The sequence below is a fragment of the Acomys minous genome (genome assembly GCF_964271855.1).
Source record: "Acomys minous genome assembly, chromosome: 16".
NCBI classification, from domain to species: domain Eukaryota; kingdom Metazoa; phylum Chordata; class Mammalia; order Rodentia; family Muridae; genus Acomys; species Acomys minous.
Window position 1 is genome coordinate 30,077,660 of NC_140498.1, and position 10,093 is coordinate 30,087,752.

A 10,093-nucleotide genomic window follows, 5' to 3' on the forward strand; every position below is an offset into this window, starting at 1 on the left:
ATAGTATAGAAGGATTTAAATGCAAGGATTAATATGGAGAACAGAGCCATATTATAAGCATTTAGTAGACAATATCTTGACTAGCATTAGCAACACTGGGAATACAGATGGGGTAGACTGTATATGTGAAAGGAAAATTGGCAAAGAAGCAAAAACAGATTATACTTTGAGTACGGCAACATAATTATTAGCTCTAGTTTTAAGATGAGAGAAAGAAGAGCTCAAAAGGTTCAGTGGCTGGCTACTGTACCATTCGTGGCTGCCCCATGTGTCAACACCCCTTGTGATACTTGTATCTTGAATTTGGGAGCTGTGTTTTCCTTTCTCCTGGGAGTCTCCCTTGCACAGGTCCTGAAGCAGGATCTCTACAACTTGGCTCTCAGAAAGGTCTCTGTTTGTTTGTAAAAGTTATCTCACCTCAACAAATCAGGGTAAGAAGGTGAATTGGGTTGGATTTTCCCAGTGGCTCCCAGGAAGCATTGTAACATGCAGAGCAGCTGGCAGGGGGGGAGTGGAGCAACATTATTCTAATATGGGGAACTTATTCTAATGAGCTGCATTCTCTAAAATCAGAATTGCTGATGTTGGCAGGAAATAAATTTAACTCCCCCGCACAAATAGATGCAAAGCGGAATTCTCTGATCCATTTCATTTTCCACAAGGTAATCAAGATTCATAAAACTGCGCTTTAGGATCAGGGCACCAGGGAGTCAATGTCCTTGAGGGGAACACAATCTTCTAATGAGAATTGCATTTCAATGGGGGTTAATCTCACAGGATCTGATAAATGGACACAGTGGAATTGAATCTTATTTTATTTGGCTTCATTGTCCTTTCTGCCACACATTTCATTCAATACCAAGGTAATGGAATATGTAAAATGTGTATTGTTTGCTTCTGGGACAGAAGCAATAGTAGAGCCCTCAGTAGGAAAAACAGGAGAACAAGCAGATAGCACATTATCTTATGGTTATCAGTGTCTTTAAAGTCATGTTAATTTCTTAAGTCTCCCTTGTATGTGCCCAAATCAAATTAACCCTCTTTTCTCTCCAGTTTCCCATCCCAATCCTTTTCACTTTTCTCATCCTGCCTTCTGTCCCCAGTGCAGTGTCATCAATAACTTCCCACATTACAATGTATCAAGAAGGCCTTTGTGAGATAAGAGATGGGGGCTGAGAAATATCCTAACCAGTGGTTTAAATTGTGCTTATTATAAAAACATGACATCTGAGCTGGGTGCTGTGGTGCATGTCTCTATATCCAGCACTTGGGGAGGCAAAGGTAGGCAGATATTAGTGAATTAGAGGCCAGCCTGATCTACAAAGTAAGTTCAGAATAGCTACACAGAGAAACCCGGTCTTGAAAAATCAGACAAACAAACAAACAAACAAACAAACAAACACACGACATCCTAACTGTTCTGATTCGATTCATACAAAACCTAGAGGTCATGTCTGAACTGAAGTGCACTCAGAACCTCAAGGCCAACTTCATGATGAATTGAAAGTCAAGATTGATGGCCTTACATAAGTCTGAAACTCACTATCAATATGAGACAAAAATTGCATCGCTGAAATAAATGTAATAAATGGCCCACTTCAAAGTTCCTCTTCCATCTAAGAAAGAAATTCTGTTCAAGGTTTCAACACTTCTTTTCTGAGTGTCTGTTGCAGGTCTGCTGCAGGTGTCTGACCCTGGATACTTTAAGGAACCACACTAGTGCTTACATCTATGATTACATATACACAAGAAGATGGTAAAAGGGACTTTCTTGTGAATTAGAAAGAGTAGTAGTAGCTTGACAGGCCCATAGGAAGTATGGAAATGAATTATGAAAGACAGAATACATTAATTAAATATTGGGCATTGGAAATACAATTTATTTTAGTTTGATATTTAAAGAATTGATCCGATGAGACGGTTATGTTTGTGATTGTGTTTGGAAGGGTTCCATCACTTACTTTCAGATAAAATAGCAGAAGCCACTCAAGGGAAGAGGAGATACCATTGCATGGAGAGGAAAATGCAAAATCCGTTCTGTGGTCTACAAGTTCCCTCATGTGTGAGGAGTCTCAGTTAGTGTACAATAAGACCCCCAGGGGTTCTGACTGAGTTTGTGTCAGGTCACCTTAGACCTTAGCAGTTTTAGTATGGGAAGTAAAGTGATATCTTATTAATTCTGGAAAGTTTCATACACTGTATTTTTCTTAGATAGCATTTAACTATGTACCCTATGGTAGCCTCCAATTTGATATTCCCCCTACAGGAGTCTCCCTGAGTGCTGGAATTACAGGCATACACCACTGTACTTGGTCTGTTTTTTGTCAACTTGGCACAAACTAGAGACCCTTGGAAAGGTGGAACCTTGACTGAGGAATTTTCTATCCAATTGGCATTTTTACATCTCTGGTGCTTCGTCTTAATTGATGATTAATGTGAAAAGGTCCAGCTCACTATGGGCTGTACCACCTGCATAGATGGGCCTGGGTTGTTTAAGAAAAGTAGCTGAACAAGACAGGGACAACAACCAGTAAGCAGCATTCCTGTGTCCTCTGCTTCCAGGCTCCTTTATTGAATTACTTCTCTAACTCCCCTTGGTGATAGACTGTGGTGTGGAAACGTACGCCAAATAAATGCAACTCTTCTTTCCCAAGAGTGTTTTAAGTCATGGTGCTTGACTCAGCAACTGGAAGCAAGTTAGTATAACAACTGTACCTGGCTAAAGATTTTTTTTTAAATCCACAAAACCCACTCCCACACACTGTAATTCAATCATTATGATAGGTCTCGTTCTCATTCTTTTATTTTTGAGATTATGATATAATTACATAATTTCTCTCATTCCTTTTCTTTTCTTCTCCAAACCCTGCCATATACACCTTATTGCTGTTTTTTTTAATTGCAATGCCTCTTTTTAAATTGTTACCACATGTGTGTGTGTGTGTGTGTGTGTATGTGTGTGTATGTTTGTGTATGTATTCCTGTATACATCCAGCTAAGTGTGTATAATGTTGCTTGTATGTATGTCTTCAGGAATGACCATTTAATATTGGATTAGTAGTTGAAGACTTCTCAAATGACTCAAACGGACAATACTGGTGTCGATGGTAAAGCTCATTTTTCCTCTCTACTTTCCTGCTATCTAACCATATTACCTCCCACATCCAGATTCCTCTATTATGTTATGTTGAGTTAACCTCTACACAATAATTTTATTTTAGTTAGTTTGTTTGGAATTTCCTTTCATTGACCACTCCATCCTTATAGCCTTTTATTTGTTGCAGACAGCAGTGACAGGCTCATTTACATCTGGCCTCCTCTAAAAAGATATTGTGTGTGTGTATCTAATTTAAGAACACAAATCATTCGCATTATTTTCATCACTTGTTTGTTTGGCATTGATTAGAAATACTCATATCCTCATATTTCTTTATACCTTACTGGTTTACAACCTATGGTAACAGCTATCCGCATGGCCCTTTTATGTCTTTATTGATAAATCTTGTGTCTAGCGCTATGCCTGGTCCATGATAATGCTTTCTAAGTACTCAGTGCATGAATGTGGCAGTACTGAATGAGACGTCAACCGAAGAAAAACTATGCATAAGAAAATCTTTCTTGACCATGAATTATTGGCCATTAAATCATAATGTTTGCCTTATATTATATTATAGAATACATCTGATCTACTTTCTTCTTAACGGTACTTTTTTTCTCCCCTCAAGCTTTCTTTTAAGTTTCTCAAGACAGTAACTGGAAAAGGCTTTGGATCACAGAATATGCAGCACATGTGCCAATGACCAAAACAATTTTCTATCAGAAAATCCAATCACAGCTTCTTTAATCAGGACATAAATCTTTCAGACACACATCACAGACGATACCACATCAAACCCGGGCTGCCATTTCTTTTCCACTTTTTTGCTATCCTCCATCCATTTTGCAATTACAGCCTATCAGTGGAAGAGGAACAGCCTTGAGTAGCAGAGAGAAAGCAATACCCTGAAAAAGCAGTTTTAAACATGATGAACTTGGTACTTTTAGTTTATCTCAGTCTGCAATTTCAACTCTCATGGGACGTGATGAAATGGAATCAGGCAATGCCGATCAATAATCTGAATTTCTGTTGTAAAGGGTAAGGTATAAAATAAACATTAAGACCCAGCGGTTGTCTTTGCTTTTCTTTTTTTTTTTTTTTCCAGCAAGACCCTCATTTCTCTCAAGACTATGGGTTTTAAGAATGACGACGCCCATAGATTATATTGTAGGTATTCTCTATTTCTGTATAGCTCAGGGAGTGCATTAAATAGAGACTGAGTTTCCTCTGATTAAACATTTCATCAATTTCATAGACCTGTCAGAGAATGCTGGTATGGGAGATGGCTGGACTTGTCCAGAGACACAGTTGAGATAGTGAAAGAAGGCCAAAGGAAAGCTTGACTTCATAGCACATTTTTAGAACAAATGAGTACACGTCTATTTATTATGAGGATTTTTACAGGAAATGTTCTAATTTTATTTTTGTATTACTCTTTGAAAGTTTAATGCTTTTGCATAGACTGAAGCCATGAAAACTGAAATGGAAAATAAAATAAAATTGACCACTATAATATCAAACTCTCTCTCTCTCTCTCTCTCTCATACACACACAAAAATACACACACATATATGTCTGCAGAAAGTGTTTTTATTTGGGTGCTTGAAGTAAGTACATTTTTATTTTTAGTTCTTTCATGCTTTCTTCATAAGTTAAAATGGTTTAACAAATTTACAAAATATTACACTGACACTGTGAAGGCAGTAAACATTCATGTGTCTCTTTCAGCCCAAGCTTTATTATATAAAACATTTCTGATGAACAAAGTAGGTTCATATAAAAGTAAACAACAGTTCTTTTGGATTAAGTCTTACAGAGCATAACTTTAATTATCCATATACATGAAAATCCGAATGATCTAATTAAAATTCCTATATTAAAAGAAAACTTAAAGAGTTGTTAGATGCCATGGCCTGGTGATGAGATGGCTCAGAGGACAAGGCACCTGCTATCAAACATCTCCCTGATTCCCATCCCTAGGAATACATGATAAAGGAGGAGAATTAAATCCCTTAAGCTGTTTTCCGACTTCCAAACCTACATTGTGGTATGCCATGCCCCTCTCCCCGCAGTAGAGGAACAAGATTAATAAAAACAATTTATCTGGAGTTATGCTATATCAAGCACCTTCTGGGGTTCTGCGTATATTTGTGTTTACTAATCATCACAAACATTGTTTGAAGTTGCAGGACCATGTAGCTAGCACAGAAACATCATTGAATTCATAATGGTGGTGGTTAAGTGTGCCCTTATTCTACTCCTTATGTCAAATTTCCTACATATCAATTCTCTGAAAGGCCCATATACTTAATTGAATATAGAAAGTTTTTGTAGTTAATTAGTTAAATGAAGCAAGATTAAAAGGAAATTCAAATATTCTAGGCAGAAATGCCTCTTATCTTCTGTTGTCTCTAATATCCACAGGGCAGTTGCACCAGCTATCTAGACAGTTTCTATTTTTCAGCAAAATATCAATTATGGTTACATTCTGAATTTCATATCAACAACATGTAGGAGTTATGTTTTTACTTTATATGTATTAGTACTCTGTTTGCATGTATGTGTTTGCACTGTGTGTGTGTGTGTGTGTGTGTGTGTGTGTGTGTGTGTGTGTGTGTGTGTGTGTTGCCTGTGGAGTTCAGAAGAGATAATTGAATCTCTTGGAATTGGAGTTACAGATGGTTGTGAGCCTCCATGCTGGTCCCGGGAGCTGTCATCTCTCCAATTCCTAACAGATGTTTTTAACCACTTCCTTCTCTCCCCTCCCTCTCCATTTTTCTTCCTTCCTCCTTTCCTTCTTTCTTTCATTTATCCTTTTGACTAGCTATCACTCTGTAATCCAGGCTATGCTAACTACTGTATTCCTATCATCAGTCCTCTGAATACAAGTATGAACTGCCACACCTGGCTTTAATAAAAGGAGAGCTAGAAATGTTGGTGGATTACCTGGGTAGAAATAAGACACTTTACATGTATTGCTCACACTACATCCAACAAATTCCCAAGAGAGTAGTCATCTCCACCCCCAACAAAATGTAGACAGTAAAACATAAAACATAGAGTAAATTCTGACGAAAAATAAACTGACCAAATGGGAGATGTGTCTCTCAGCTGACCAAAGGTCTGACTTACAATACAAATCTTAAGACTACAGACGAGTAGCCACAAACTTTCAATAGATAAATAGTAATTAGCTTATAGCAAAACAGTTTTTATGTAAAAAAAAAATAATTGTAGACAAAACGAGACCCAAATAAGCTCTGGTACAGTTCAGGAGTGAAAGGTGGCTGTTCATACCACATAAGGACTCAGGACTCAGGCTTCTCTACTGTTATTAAATAAAAGATCTAGTCTGAAGCAAAACAGTGTTGTAATGTTGAACCCTTGCATTTAGTGTCCTGGAGAAAGCCATGTGTTGCACAGGTCTGCACCCAATAGGAACTTACTTGAGCTGTCTTTAGAAGGATCAATACAGCTGACAGAGATGCATGTGCCAATTTTTCCCAATCAATGCAAGGAGGAACAAATGTGTCAGTAAGCCAACAATCAACATTTCCTTCTCTTTTTAAGACCATAATCATAATTTATTTTTCAAAATAACTCTCAATCATTTCTCAGCCTCTCATTACTGTCTTTAGTTTTGTCATGCAGTGGACTAACATTACTACACGTTACTAGCATGAATTAGAAAACGTTACAAGCTATGAAAGTTTTCATTTGGATTCTATATTCTTGGCAAACATCTGCAGGAAGGTATTGAAGCCGTTCAGGCTGAGACTCATCAAAGCCCATTAAATCAGTTCATTGCTAGATCCTTGTCAGTATTCAACTCTCTGTCTTTCTCTGTCTCTGTTTCTCTGTCTCTGTGTCTCCGTGTCTGTCTCTCTCTCAGACTCTCTCTGTCTCTATGTCTCTGTGTCTGTCTCTGTGTCTGTCTTTCTCTCTCAGACTCTGTGTCTCTGTGTCTCTGTGTCTCTGTGTCTGTGTCTGTGTCTGTGTCTGTGTCTGTGTCTGTGTCTGTCTCTGTCTCTGTCTCTGTCTCTGTCTCTGTCTCTCTCTCCATTGTTTTTCCTTAAGCCTTTGTATACCTACAAATCTATTGCAGTTTTTATTGGGTGTTTGTTGGACTGAACTTTTAAATCACATAGACACTTTGTAAGTAAGAGTTTATGAGGTACTAGGTTACAGTTGCATTTGAAACTGCATTTGATTTGGTCTTCCTTTAAAGTAAGTCTATGGTTTATACCTTGCAAATTTCAAGTTAAAAATGAAAGAGACTGGATGAAGCTCAATTACCTGCCTTTTATGTGGGTTGTATTATCAATACCTATGTTACAAAACTAGGGGGGAATTATGACCATGTTTTATAAAGTAAACTGACTCAAAGTAATCAGTAAGATTTCAACAGATATAAACATATTGGTCAAAGAGTATTCATTTAACCTGAGAAAGACTAACATGTAGAATATGGATTGAGTCTTGTCCAGTGGGTTCACAGTAATGGGCAGTAAGGTCTGGCTCATAGAATTAATTGAAATGTCTAATAGTCATGTTTAGGAGTTGGTGTCTAGCAAGCCATCACTTCTGCTCAGCACACACAAACACACACACACACATGTGCATGGTGACTGTGGGCAGCCTTTCCCTTAGATACTTTGACCTGTCTTGAATTTTGCATCAATGGGCATCATAAATATTGCCTGCTTACAGCTTCTCTTTTTTTCAGCTTCCTAAATATGCTGGTTTCATATAGTAACTTGCTTAACTTAAATGAAAAATATTTTAGACAGTTTTTTCATTTGTCTTCTTAATAACTAGCCTCTCACACTGTAAGCCAGCCATTTAGAAAAAAACTTTATCATCTTCCACAACATTCTGCTTTCATTTTGGAAACAGAAAACTACACTCATATTTATATGTATTGGTTGTTTTCCAAGACAGAAAATAAACAGAACTTTGCTCTCTAAGGCTTGGTGTTGCTGCATACATTTTAAAACTACAGAAGACAGTTTATAATTATTTCTTTTTCCTCCAATGCCCAATATATTAAACAAAAACAAAATAAACAGAAATTGCCTGTCTAATATAATAGCAGACTGAACTCATTTCAGCTGTGTTTAGATTCAGTTATGATACAGTTTTCTACATAGGAATAGCTGAACTTCCTAGGTTTTCATTTACTGAGTCTTTGCAGATTTTGTTTTTTGCCAACAGTTTGAACTCAGTATTGGAAAATTCATGTTTTCTAAGCTTTTTTATTTCCTGGCCATATAATAAAAGAGAATTGACTATATATCTGAAAAGTTTTAGAAATACTATTAATCAAGAAAGGTGAAGTTGTTTTTGTTTGGTAAATGTTACTAATGAATATACATATTTTTTTCTTGTGAGTAGAGCAACACATGTGTCTTTTATAGACACAGCTGCTTAAGCAGTATGGCAATTGGTCTCAGTAATAATATGTACTTTAAGAACAGTTCTGTGACCCAGGAATTCCCACTCTGGACGTATGCCCAAAGAAATGAATCACCTTATAGAATTCTACATGTGACTGTCACATTTTTTTTCAGTGGTGGCAATGTGGGGACAGCCTGTATAATTTTAGAAGAGTGCATAATAGATGGACTAAATACACATTCATATGGAAATATGCATGCATATAAAATAGAACACTATCCAATCTTCTAAAAAAAATGGTTGCTGTTTGCCACAATGAGTATGACACTGGAGGACAGTATACTAAGTGAAATAAAATGGCATAAAAAGAAATGACGTGATTGGAAGTATTGGCAAAACCTGAAATATCCAGACATAAGTAGAAGAAAACAGTGGAGGAGTTCTGGAGGAACTGGAGAGCTATAGGTGAGATGCTTCAAAGTTCCAAATGAGCGGATAAACAGAATGAACGGGCTAAACAAAAGAGTCATGAGTGTTTAAACTTTATAGATTCACAGGCCATGCCATAGAAGCTCATTTCATAAAAGCTCAACTACAAAATGAGCAACTGAAAAACAAACCAAAACAGAACAAAACAACACAAAACAAAACAAAACAAAAAAAACTGCAAAAAACAAAATGAGCAACTGAGAGATAATGGTCATGTTTGCTTCAATAAGTATCCTTGTTACCATGCATGTCCTGAATGCCATGTTGGATACCTTAAATAAAGAGACAAAGAAATTTATGATTATGACTATCACAAAGCAATTTTGACCAAATTATCATGCCATTCCCCATGACAAGGCAGTTTTTCTCAGGTATAAAACTGTTCTTACCTGTTCCTTTAAATGTGGATATCCGCAACCATTTGTTTCTTGTCATCACCATGCCATTTTTAATCCTCTCTGGTGTCTCTTTATACACCTACATTACTTTGCTATAGACATTTTTCATTCTCTTCAGTGTTCTCATATCTCCTGACCCTTTTTCTTACCAAGCCAGTCACTATATAGCTGGCAAGACTGAGGTCGTGAGCTCAAGTCTTCGCCTTTCTGTCCCAACATCATTATCACTCTGTTTATACCCATTTCTTTAGCTTTTTTCATAAGAGAAAACACAGCATCTTCTACAGTTCTTTTCTCTCTCTTTTTTTTTCTTTTGCTCTGAAAAAACAAAACGCAGAACCTAGATCTTAAATACTTTTGCTAAAGTGTTTTTACAAAAAAAAAAATTATTCTCTTTCCATCATGATTGCTGTTCTCCTCCTCTCAGGCCCCCCCCTTGAACACCCCTCTTTCCTATTTTACCTTCTCCTCCTCAGAGAAGGGGGATGACTCTTTTTTGGTCAATACTATTACTATGAAGTTTTAATTACTATTGTTCTGTAGTACAGCTTGAAATCAGAGATGGCAACACGTCCAGAAGTTCTTTTATTGTACAGGATTGTTTTAATTCTTCTGGCTTTTGCTTTTCCATATGAAGTTCAGACCTCTTTCAAGGTCTGTAAAGAATTATTTTGATATTTTGATGGGACTTTCATTGAATCTGTAGATTGCT